Source organism: Colius striatus, unplaced genomic scaffold, assembly GCF_028858725.1.
Source record: "Colius striatus isolate bColStr4 unplaced genomic scaffold, bColStr4.1.hap1 scaffold_38, whole genome shotgun sequence".
Lineage (NCBI taxonomy): Eukaryota > Metazoa > Chordata > Aves > Coliiformes > Coliidae > Colius > Colius striatus.
Window position 1 is genome coordinate 2,151,352 of NW_026908522.1, and position 11,472 is coordinate 2,162,823.

Below are 11,472 nucleotides of genomic sequence, written 5' to 3' on the forward strand. Positions count from 1 at the left end.
TAAGGGATAAAAGGGGGGTTTGGGGGGACTTTTGAGGGCAAAAAGTGAGGTTTGGTGAAGCTTTGAGGCAAAAGTGGGAGTTTAGAGATTTGAGGGGAAAAGGGGAGTTTTGGTGGAGTTTTGAGTGAAAAAGTTGCGTTTTGGTGGAGTTGCGAGGGACAAAAGGGGGAGTTTTGGGGTGTTTTTGGGGGAGCCTTTGGAGTCCCCAAGCGCATTCGGCGGGGCCAGCGCGGATCTGGGGGTGTGTGGCGCTGTGCGGGGGGTGGTCGCGGCGCGTGACGGCAGCCCCCCGCGCAGCGGCGGCGCGGGCCGTGTGCTGGCAGGAGCTGCGGCCGGACCTGGTGTGCGGGGGGCGCGGCGGGACGGGCAGGTGCCGTACAGCGAGTGCTGCTGTCTGTACGGACACGCCTGGGGCGTGGACTGCGCCCTGTGCCCCGAGCGCCGCTCAGGTGGGAGCCTCGGGGCACCCCCCCGCTAACACAGGGACCCCTCAACATCCCCCACTCACCCCGTGGCGATGGGAGGGATCCAGCTGACCCCTCCATGCACCCCCATGATGGGACCCCAAGTGCCTCACTAAGAAAGTCGCGCGTAGCCCCCCACCCCCCCATCTCACGACCCCTTTGGGAGGCGTTTTTATCCCCCCAGCACCAATCCCCCTCCCCCTCAGCACCCTGACTCCCCTCCCAGCACCCAGAGCCCACCCCAGTGCCCAGACCCCCTCCCCAGCACCCAGAGCCCACCTCCAGCACCCAAACTCCCTCCCCAGCACCCAAACCCCCACCCCAACCCCCTCCCCAGCACACTGAGCCCACCCCCAGCATTCCTATCCAGCACCCTGACCCCCCACAACCCCCTCCCCAGCACCGAAACGTCTTCCAAACCCCTCCCCAGCACCGAAACTCCCTCCTCTAGCCCCTCCCCAGCACCCTGACCCCCCCACAACCCCCTCCCCAGCACTCAGCCCCTCTCCCCAACCCTCTCCCCAGCACCCAAACCCCCACCCCAACCCCCTCCCCAGCTCCCCAACCCCCTCCCATTCCCATTTACTGTGTGTGGGGGTCCCCCATAACCCCCCTCTCTCCTCTCTCTCTCCTCCCCCCTCCCCAGACGACTTCGAGTTCCTGTGCAACGTTCTGCGCCCCCCGGGCTACGCCGCCCCCCCCTTCGAACACCCCCCCCCCTTACACCCCCCCTACCCCCCCCTTACAGCCCCGACTATTTCGGGGGGCCTCACCTCGCCCCCCCCACTCTGCCCCCCCGTTCCGAATACGACCCTTACTCCTTCGGGGCGGGGCTTGGCGGCATCGGCGCTCACGATCCTCTTTACGCCCCCCCCCCCGGTACGAGGGGGATGATTTTGAGGCCCCCCCTTTACCTTTCATCCCTCACCGACCTCGGGGACCCCGTTATGAACCCCCCGACCCCCACCCTGACCCCCACCCCGACCCCCACGCCTGGTCCTACCAAGCCCACGGAGCCTTGGTGGAGGAGGAAGAGGAGAAGGAAGAGGAGGAGGGTGAGTTTGGGGAGGGGGTAGGGTGGAGGGAAGGTGGATTTTGGGGTGCTGACCCCCAGCCTGACCCCCCCAGCCCCAGGGGAGGAGTGTGGGGTGCTCAATGGGTGCCGCCACGGGCGCTGCGTCCGGCTCCCCGACGGCTTCACCTGCAGCTGCGACCCCGGCTACCGGCTGGACCCGGCGCAGCTCGACTGTGTCGGTGAGACACCCCCACACCAGCCTGAGCCCCCCAAAACACAGACACCCTCACACCAGCCTGAGCCCCCCAAAACACAGACACACCCAGACCAGACTGAGCCCCCCAAAACACACTGTCCCCCAAAACCAGGCTGAGCCCCCCAAAACACAGACACCCCCACACCAGCCTGAGCCCCCCAAACCAGACTGAGCCCCCCAAAACACAGACACCCCCAAACCAGCCTGAGCCCCCCAAAACACAGAGCCCCCAAACTTGCCTGAGCCCCCCACACCAGCCTGAGCCCCCCAAAACTAGCCTGAGCCCTCCAAAACAGACACCCCCAAACCAGCCTGAGCCCCCCAAACCAGCCTGAGCCCCCCAAAACACAGACACCCCCACACCTGATTGAGCCCCCCAAAACAGACACCCCCACACCAGCCTGAGCCCCCAAACCAGCCTGACTCCCTCAAATCAGCCTGAGCCCCCTTTCAGTCTGACCCCCCCCAACCAGACTGACCCCTCCCCCAGCACCCTGACCACCCTACAACACCAGGAGCCCCCTTTCAAGACTGAGCCTGTTAGCATTACTGTATATGGAAAGTTAGAAGTAGTTAGGCTAAGGTCTGTATCGAGGCCTAGTGAGCAGTGTGGGATGTTGATGTAACCTAGCAGTCTAGGGAACTAGTGGGGCATGCTGAGCTTGTGCATTCTTGCTTAAACAAAGCAAAGAGATTAGTGAAGAATGCTGAACCTGAACCTTGTTTTTCTCAAAGAAATCGTTATCTCGAATGTTTACTTGTTTGTTATCTATGGAAATTTCTGGTTGTGGATTCAGATAAGCGTTGTCTCAAGTAACTACATGAAAGAGCACGACATAATCCTAAAGTCTAAGAAAACTGGTAAACATCACGGGCACCTGATGAAGTAATCATTTGTGGAAAGTATATAAACTGTGAAATTTTCTGTTAGTGGGGGCTCTGACTTTGGACACTAGTCCTCAGGTCCCTAGGGCCCTCAATAAAGCACCGCATGAAACGACCTCGGTTGTTTTGTGTTTTCCTTCGGGAACGGGCAGCAGTTTTCTGGTGACCGCGGCAGGACTCCGAAGGCAGCTGGGGCGCTTCGCGTGCTGATTTACTCCACGCCGGCACCGAGAGATTCTCGGGGAGTCATCGGTTCGTGCCCGACCCCCGCACCTGGCGGACGACTGCTATAAGGTAAGCCCATAGGGGCTTTATTTTCTGGTATGGGTGCCTGCTCATAAGACGAAGCACCTGCCTTAAGGTTGCCGGACTTAAATAAGGATTTTCAGCTTTATGTAAATGAAAGGCAGAATCTGGCTCTGGGAGTGTTGACCCAGAAAATAGCGTCATGGAAACGCCCAGTGGGATATTTTTCAAAACAACTGGACAATGTTAGTGCTGGTTGGCCGTCATGCTTGAGGGCAGTTACGGCCACAGTGATCCTCATACAGGAAGCCCGAAAACTGACTTTGGGAAGGAAAATGGAGGTCTTTGTGCCCCATATGGTCTTGGCTGTCCTGGAACAAAAGGGGGGTCACTGGTTATCATCCAGCAGAATGTTACAATATCAAGCTATGTTAAGAGAACAAGATGATGTGGAACTTAAGATAACTAACCATATCAACCCAGCAGAATTTCTTCACAGCAAACAGGAAGAAGGGGAGCTGGTTCATGATTGTGTAGAAACAACTGAACAGGTGTATGCGAGCCGAGCAGACCTAAAGGACACACCGTTAGAAGATCCAGATTGGGATCTCTTTACCGATGCATCCAGCTTTGTGGAAAATGGAACCAGGTATGCGGGATATGCGGTGGTCACAGCTGCACAAGTGATTGAAGCAAAGGCTTTAGCCCCTGGGACATCTGCTCAAAAGGCAGAGATAATTGGACTTACCGGGGCATTAATTTTGAGTACTGGAAAGAAGGTAAATGTATGGACTGACTCGAAATATGCCTTTGGAGTTGTACATGTTCATGGTGCCTTATGGAAAGAATGGGGACTGTTAAACTCACAAGGGACTATGATAAAACATAGATTGGAAGTTCTCGCCCTGTTGGATGCGGTACATAAACCAGAAAAGGCAGCAGTAATGCACATCAGGGGACATTGTAAAGAAGAAGGAAAGATATATCGAGGGAATGAACTAGCAGACATCACTGCTAAAGAAGCTGCTCGACAGGTTTGGACTCAGATGGCTTTAATACCAACCAAGGTGAGCCCTGTTTCTCGTTATATGATTCGGAAACCGAGCTATTCTGCCGATGATGAGAAATTGGCGACATATCTAAAGGCCCAGAAGAATGCAGTTGGATGGTATGTAACGACAATGGGACAAGTGGTGGTGCCCAAAAATGTTATGAAGTCCATATTAGAGACCGAACACAATAAATGCCATTGGGGAGCAGAGGTGTTGGTAAAATTTTTGAAAAAGGAAATAATTTCCAACCAAATGTTAACGCTGGCGAAAAGGGTGAATGCCATGTGCCCAGTTTGTTTAAAGAATAATCCTATTGTAAGGAAACAGGTGCAGTTGGGAAAATTACAAATAGGACCAGAGCCTGAAGATTATTGGCAGGTCGACTTTTCAGAACTTCCAAGGGCTCAGGGACTTAAATACCTGTTGGTGTATGTGTGCACCTTTTCAGGGTGGCCAGAAGCTTTCCCTTGTAGAACAAACCAAGCAAAGGAAGTGGTGAAGACTTTGTTGAAAGAAATAATACCTAGATTTGGAGTACCACTGGGATTATCATCAGATAGAGGCCCACATTTTGTGGCAGGGATAGTTCAGGAGGTGGCTAGGACGTTAGACATTACCTGGAATTTACACACTCCATGGAGACCCCAGTCTAGTGGTCAAGTAGAAAGGATGAACCAAACATTGAAAAATCAGATCAAAAGGATATGTCAGGAGGCCAAACTTCAGTGGCCCCAAGCTTTGCCGTTAGCGTTACTTAGGATTAGGATAAAACCTAGGGAAAGGATAGGAGTAAGTCCGTACGAGATACTGTACGGCAAGCCTTATCATGCCACCGTGTTAAAAGGAGACCCGCATGCATTGGGAGACCAGGTGATTTTTAACTATGTTATGTCGCTCAATAGAGTTCTCAACGCCTTACGGGGTGCCCTTCAATGGAATCGGCCGCTCCCGCTGGAAAATCCAGTGCATGATATTCAACCGGGAGATCAGGTCTATGTGACGAATTGGTTCACAGACCCACTGAGAGAGACATGGGACGGTCCCCATCAAGTGATCTTGACAACTTTCACAGCCATAAAGGTAGCGGGAATCGACGCTTGGATCCACTACACTCGAGTCAAGAAGGTTCCAACCGAATGGGAAACCCAAGTGGTATCCCCCACTCGAATGATATTTCGAGCCAAACCGCATTCTTAACTGTTGTACTGTTGATATTATTGAAAATGGTATCGGTCAATGGATTTGTATTTGTCACTGTTACAGAACCTGTGGTTACTGTCATGGAAGGGATGGATGTCAATTTAACCTGTGACAATTTAACCTGTGACATTGCTGATGACCAAGGAGCTGGAGCCGAGGAAATAATTGCGATTTGGAAACAAGGACAAACCAGATTGACTGCAAGTATTGTTACTGTTTGGAATAAGGATACCCAAAAAGGAAGTGTTACCTTGCAATTGACTAATTTAACGTTAGGAGAAGCAGGAGTATACATGTGTTTGGTGTTAATTCGGGAAAATTTTGATTATAAGCGAATAGATTTGAGAGTAGTACCTTGGTCCCCGATTCAGGAGGGAGTAGAAGTAATACCAAAAATAGCTTTAGTGGATATGTGGGATGGCCCACCCTTGAGGATAAACTGTGCTTTTACTTCACAAAGAGAATGTGAAGCCCCGGTTCAAGTTAAATGGTGGAAAATGGGACCTCAAGGATTGTGGGATAGGATCGAGGAAGGAATCAGTTGGTGGAATGTGGGGAACAGAGGGATAGGATGGCTGAATTAGACTCAACCTCTGTTGGGTAAGGTGGATGGACAATATCTATGTGTAGTTGTATGTGGACCCTACTCTAATTATGGAAAAAGAAATGTGCAGGGCCGACCTCATTTGAATCAAGGAATTAGGGCCACAGAAGGGGTGTATCAGGCCAATGAAGGGAAAATAGTTATTTTAACATGTAAAGTGAATCCCAGAATGAGTTTTTCAGATTTTGGGTGGTGGTTTGGAGATAGCAGTATACAGCCTGGAAGGAAATATCGGATAGAGAAGAGGTTAGGCGACACCATAGTATTAATAATAAATGACGTACAGTCAGATGATGAAGGGATGTATTGGTGTTGGATGGCCAAAGATGCGTGGTGGGCCCACTCTAGGATGTTAGTATCATTAATTAGAGGCAAATATAGCCGAAGGAGAATACGGGATCTAGGAAATGGGACAATAAACTTCCATCGAGATGAAGGACGGGAAAACTTAGTGGTCGGGTTGATTAGAGATTTTGGAATGATTCAGAATGTATCTAAGATTACAGCATGTTTGCCACTACCTCAGGCTGCAGGTGAACCTATACCCTGGGGAATTATTCCATTAACAACCATGCCAGAAACCTCTGTTAATTTTACTTGGAACTGCAGGCAAGTATCAATAAAGTATGAAGAGTGGACAAATGGGTGTTTAATAAAGGGGGATTTAACGGAAAAGGAGTGTAGATCATTGCCGGGGTATTATAGATGGGTTAGAACAGGTCCTTATGGGAGAGGTGGCAATATTAAAGGTCGCTGTACAGTAGATGGTACTATTCCAATAAGTGGATATTGGTGTAGTGGCACAAAAATAAAAGTTGAAAAGATTAGGAATGAAGAGATCTTCCAGAATGTTACACAACAACAAACTTTGGAAGATGAATGGGACACAGTATGGGGACCTGGTTTGTTGGAATCATATAGTTACCTAGGTCCAGTACAATGGTGTATACAATGGACAGGGGAGAAAGATCAGACTCACGATAGTGTGATGGCTACATACACCTCCGTGAGACCATCCAGAGATCAGAAAGAAATATGGAACTGTACGAAAGTTTTTATTTATGACTCCCCAGAGAGTCAGATAGGTTTAGTCCCTGTTAGAGTTCTGCTGAAGTGGGGGTGTGAATGTCGGGGATACAATCATACGATTAAAGACAAAATAAAGGGAGATGTACATGAGAAAGGGATGTATGGAAAAAGCGTCATTAATTGTAAATCCACCACAATCAGAAGTCCAGGAAACTTAGTTTGGGTTATGGGTCATGGGCAATGGACCACCCATTTACCATTTGATGGTCCAGTAACTCAAATAACCTTGGGAGTTCCCACATGATGCCCATTTTGGAGACAATCTAAATTAGAAACAAGGATAGCTCAGAAGAAAAGGGAAATAGGTGATGATATCAAGGTAGAAGATGAGTGGCATGAACCAAGTGATGGAGTAAACTTTGGCTGGGCTTTAGAGTCTTTGTTTGCACAGGTTGCATCTTACCGTAATAGGGAAATGTTGTATAAGCTACTGGGCCAAACTAAAAGATTAGCAGCAGCCACCAAGAAAGGGTTTAAGGATATGAATTTGCAGCTACAGGCAACTAGCAGAATGACTTTGCAGAATAGAATGGCCTTAGACATGTTGCTGCTGCGGGAACATGGGGTCTGTGGTTACCTGAGCAAAAGAATTGATCACTGCTGTATCCATATTCCAAACATGACAATCGAAGTAGAAAAAGATATTTTACAATTGGAGAAGGTTGAAACCGAAGCCAAAGAAATTGAAGAAGAAGCTCAACATAATTGGATAGGAGCAATATTTGATTCATTGGGGCTCCAGGTCTCTGGGTGGATTTCCTCAGTCATCCAATATGTAATTATGTTTGTTATACTACTGATGATAATTTATCTAGTTTACAAGTGTATTTTAGGAACCATTACCAGAGAAAAGCTCAACACCTGCAGATTAACGAATGCGATGACCAGAAATGGAACTGGAAATGGGTCTCCTCCTCCATCATATAAGGAAACCACTACTTGAGACACGGACAATAGAAACAGATGATGTTGAGCATCCTTGCAAGATAGAAGAATGCTCAAAAGGGGGGACTTGTTAGCATTACTGTATATGGAAAGTTAGAAGTAGTTAGGCTAAGGTCTGTATCGAGGCCTAGTGAGCAGTGTGGGATGTTGATGTAACCTAGCAGTCTAGGGAACTAGTGGGGCATGCTGAGCTTGTGCATTCTTGCTTAAACAAAGCAAAGAGATTAGTAAAGAATGCTGAACCTGAACCTTGTTTTTCTCAAAGAAATCGTTATCTCGAATGTTTACTTGTTTGTGATCTATGGAAATTTCTGGCTGTGGATTCAGATAAGCGTTGTCTCAAGTAACTACATGAAAGAGCAAGACATAATCCTAAAGTCTAAGAAAACTGGTAAACATCACGGGCACCTGATGAAGTAATCATTTGTGGAAAGTATACAAACTCTGTGAAATTTTCTGTTAGTGGGGGCTCTGACTTTGGACACTAGTCCTCAGGTCCCCAGGGCCCTCAATAAAGCACCGCATGAAACGACCTCGGTTGTTTTGTGTTTTCCTTTGGGAACGGGCAGCACAGTTCTGGGCTCCTTAGTTCCAGAAGGACAGGGAGCTCCTGGAGACAGTTCAGCACAGGGCCACAGAGATGATGGAGTGGAGCATCTCCCTTGTGATGAAAGGCTGAGGGAGCTGGGGCTCTTGAGCTTGGAGGAGACTGAGCAGTGACCTCATTCATGTTGACAAAGCCATAAAGGCTGCGTGTGAGGAGGACAGAGCCAGGCTGTGCTCTAGGACAAGGGGCAATGGGTACAAGCTGGAACGTAAGAGCTTCCAAAGAAACACACCTCTTCAGTGTTCAGGTGAGGCCGCACTGGCAGGGGCTGCCCAGATGGGCTGTGGACTCTCCTCTGGAAACATTCCAAACCCATCTGGATCAGTTCCTGTGTGACCTACTCTAGGTGGTCCTGCTCTGGCAGGGGGGTTGCACTGGATGAGCTTTCCAGGTCCCTTCCAACCCTTAAAATGACGTGACTTACCTAGATCTTGTGAAATGTATTAATAGCCTTGTAAAAACTTGAAGCAAGGTACGTACAAAGAGTGTGATGGGGTAGCCAATGAACTGAGAGTGCTTCTTCACAATCTCCTTGATTCGCCGCTCTTCCAGGTATTCAGTCTGATCTTCCTTCAGATGCAGGATGACTTTTGTTCCAGGGCCCAAAGGTTCACCTAGAACGGTGTTGACGGCTTTAATTTGTGCAGCAGAAGCCTACACTTTGACTTTGGAATGAATACTAAAGCAGATTTTCTTTGACTAAGTCCTGCAGTATCTTTACTGGGAGAAGGGAAACTTCTGGGCACAGGAACAGCCTCACAGACACTTCCTCGGGCTGACCGTACCTAGAAGGTACTTCAGGCAAGTCTAAGAGATTTGAAACTCATTCATCTACTCACATGGTCTCTTTCAAGTTTCTGTAGATAAACTGTAGGAACCTACAGAAATATTGATATCTACAAGCTTTGAAAGCTTCCTGTTCATTATGAAGCATTCCCTTTGGTACCAACAGCGACTCAAACAGGAATGGTATGAGAACAACTGGGCCTGGGCTTCACCTGACACATGACTAGTCCCAATTCCTTTCATTTTCAATGAATACATTAGGTATCCCAGTACCAAAAACCTTCTAGAAAGCATACTTGAGCAGAGACATTTCATACTCACCATTATCAAGTCTGACAGTGAAAGATCCTCCAGCTGACCACTCCCAAGCGTCCTGCTCATCATCATTGTGCTTGGTGATCACTGGCACTTTTTCTGCAACCAAGTAGGCCGAGTAGAAAGCAACACCAAACCGCCCAATCATGGACATATCAGCTCCTGCCTGCAGTGCTTCCATGAAAGCCTTAGTACCACATTTGGCAATAGTACCAAGGTTGTTGACCAGGTCAGCTTTGGTCATCCCTATGCCTGTGTCCACAGTGGGCGATCGTGCTTGTTTGGAACCAAGTCAATTTTCAGGTCTTTTCCAGAATCCCGCTTGCTTGGGTCTGTCAAGCTCTCGTACCTTATCTTGTCCAGAGCCTTTAAAAGAAGACGCAGGCTTTAGCATTGCCTGGTTTTTAACATTATAGCAGCTTTATTGACATGAATGAGGGCAGACCTTAAAGGACTTACCTCTGATCAGTTGGAAATCAGCTCCCTCAGAAAGATTTCCTTATTGGAATAGAAAGTGTTGATCATCAGAGACATCAACTGAGCAATCTCTGCCTGGAAGGCAAAGGTCTCCACCTCCTCCTCCATTGGTTGATCTTGAGTCTGCACAGCTTCCGCCATCTGCAACAAGAGAAGGAGTTCAAATCCCACCTCCAGCAGCTCTGGGCACATTATCTTCTTGCAGGCAGCAACAATGGCCTTACCAGATAAAGGTATTTAACTATGTGCTTGACTACACACAGGATCCTCTTTCTCAAGATGAGAGGACACAAGGATATCTTTGCTTTAGAATTAAAGCAAAACGAGGATTGATTTTTAGATACCAACCCACTCCTCTCCACCCTTCAGATGCTTCATGCAGAGCAACGTTGGAGACGTGAAGCGAGATCAGGAAGCAACAGGTTTTGCTGCCTTCCAAAGACACCTTGCAACTGTTTGCGCATGACGGGCACCTTATGCCTTGGCAATAAACGTGAAAGCCTTTGCTGGACAGAAAGACGTAGCCTTCCTTGGCAGCAGCAGCTTGCCTGTTCTTCCCAGTCACTCTCTGCGGGGGACTCTTTTCAGTCTTGCTACAGCACAAACACTGATGCTTTCTGATAGTGCCAGAGGATCAGAACTACCTTGCTCCTGCCTGAAAAATGCCAGCCTGCTCCCAGTCTGCAGAGCCAACAGGATGCAGCCAATGGAAGGCAGGAGCCTTGAACTCACAACATCCTGATGCTGACAGACAAGCAGCCAAAGCTCCCTGCACTAAGTGCCAAAGGAGAGAAGGCAACCAACGGCACGGCTTCACATCCATGAGATCCAGTGCAGCTTAGAAGGCACTTCTGGGGCTTGACAAGCCCACTCGGAAGGGCTCTGGCCCAAAGTCAGGAAAGTAGGGCTGCAAAGCACCACTTGGACAAGAAGCATCAGCCCACTGGCACTTCTCAGCAGCCAAGAAAGGCATATTTTGGAGCACTGTGGAGGCCACCCACTCGGCAAGCCCATCCAAGCCCTCTCTACAAGATCAAGGTGCCTAAGTCACAAATCGAGTTCAAGGGTAGCTTTGAAAGCCGCAGCAGCCTTGCCTTGTGACGTGCTGTGTTTCTCCTACTTAACACCCAGAAACCACAGGTCAGACCCAATCCCTGCTACGGCCCTCCTTTAGCAATGGACACAGAGGGGACACTCCCAGGAAGGGGCCCTCTGCCCCTCCACAGCCCTCCTCTTCCTCCCACACCACGCTACCTTTCATCAAATCATAGCATTAGTTTGCTTGGAAAAGGCCTTGACCATCATCTAGTCCTAAGCTCACGCTGCCAAGCCAACACACACACGAGCCAATCACAGTCGTCCGCGTGGACATTTGCATTCACCCCAGCGTGTGCTGCTGACATCACGCTGTCTCCTGCCATGTCCGTTAACCCCATTAGCATACCAACCGACACACGGCACTTGACTCTCAGCTGCAGAGCTCCTGGCGTCGTGACCTCCACACACTTGGACGGGGATCCTTAGCACCAAA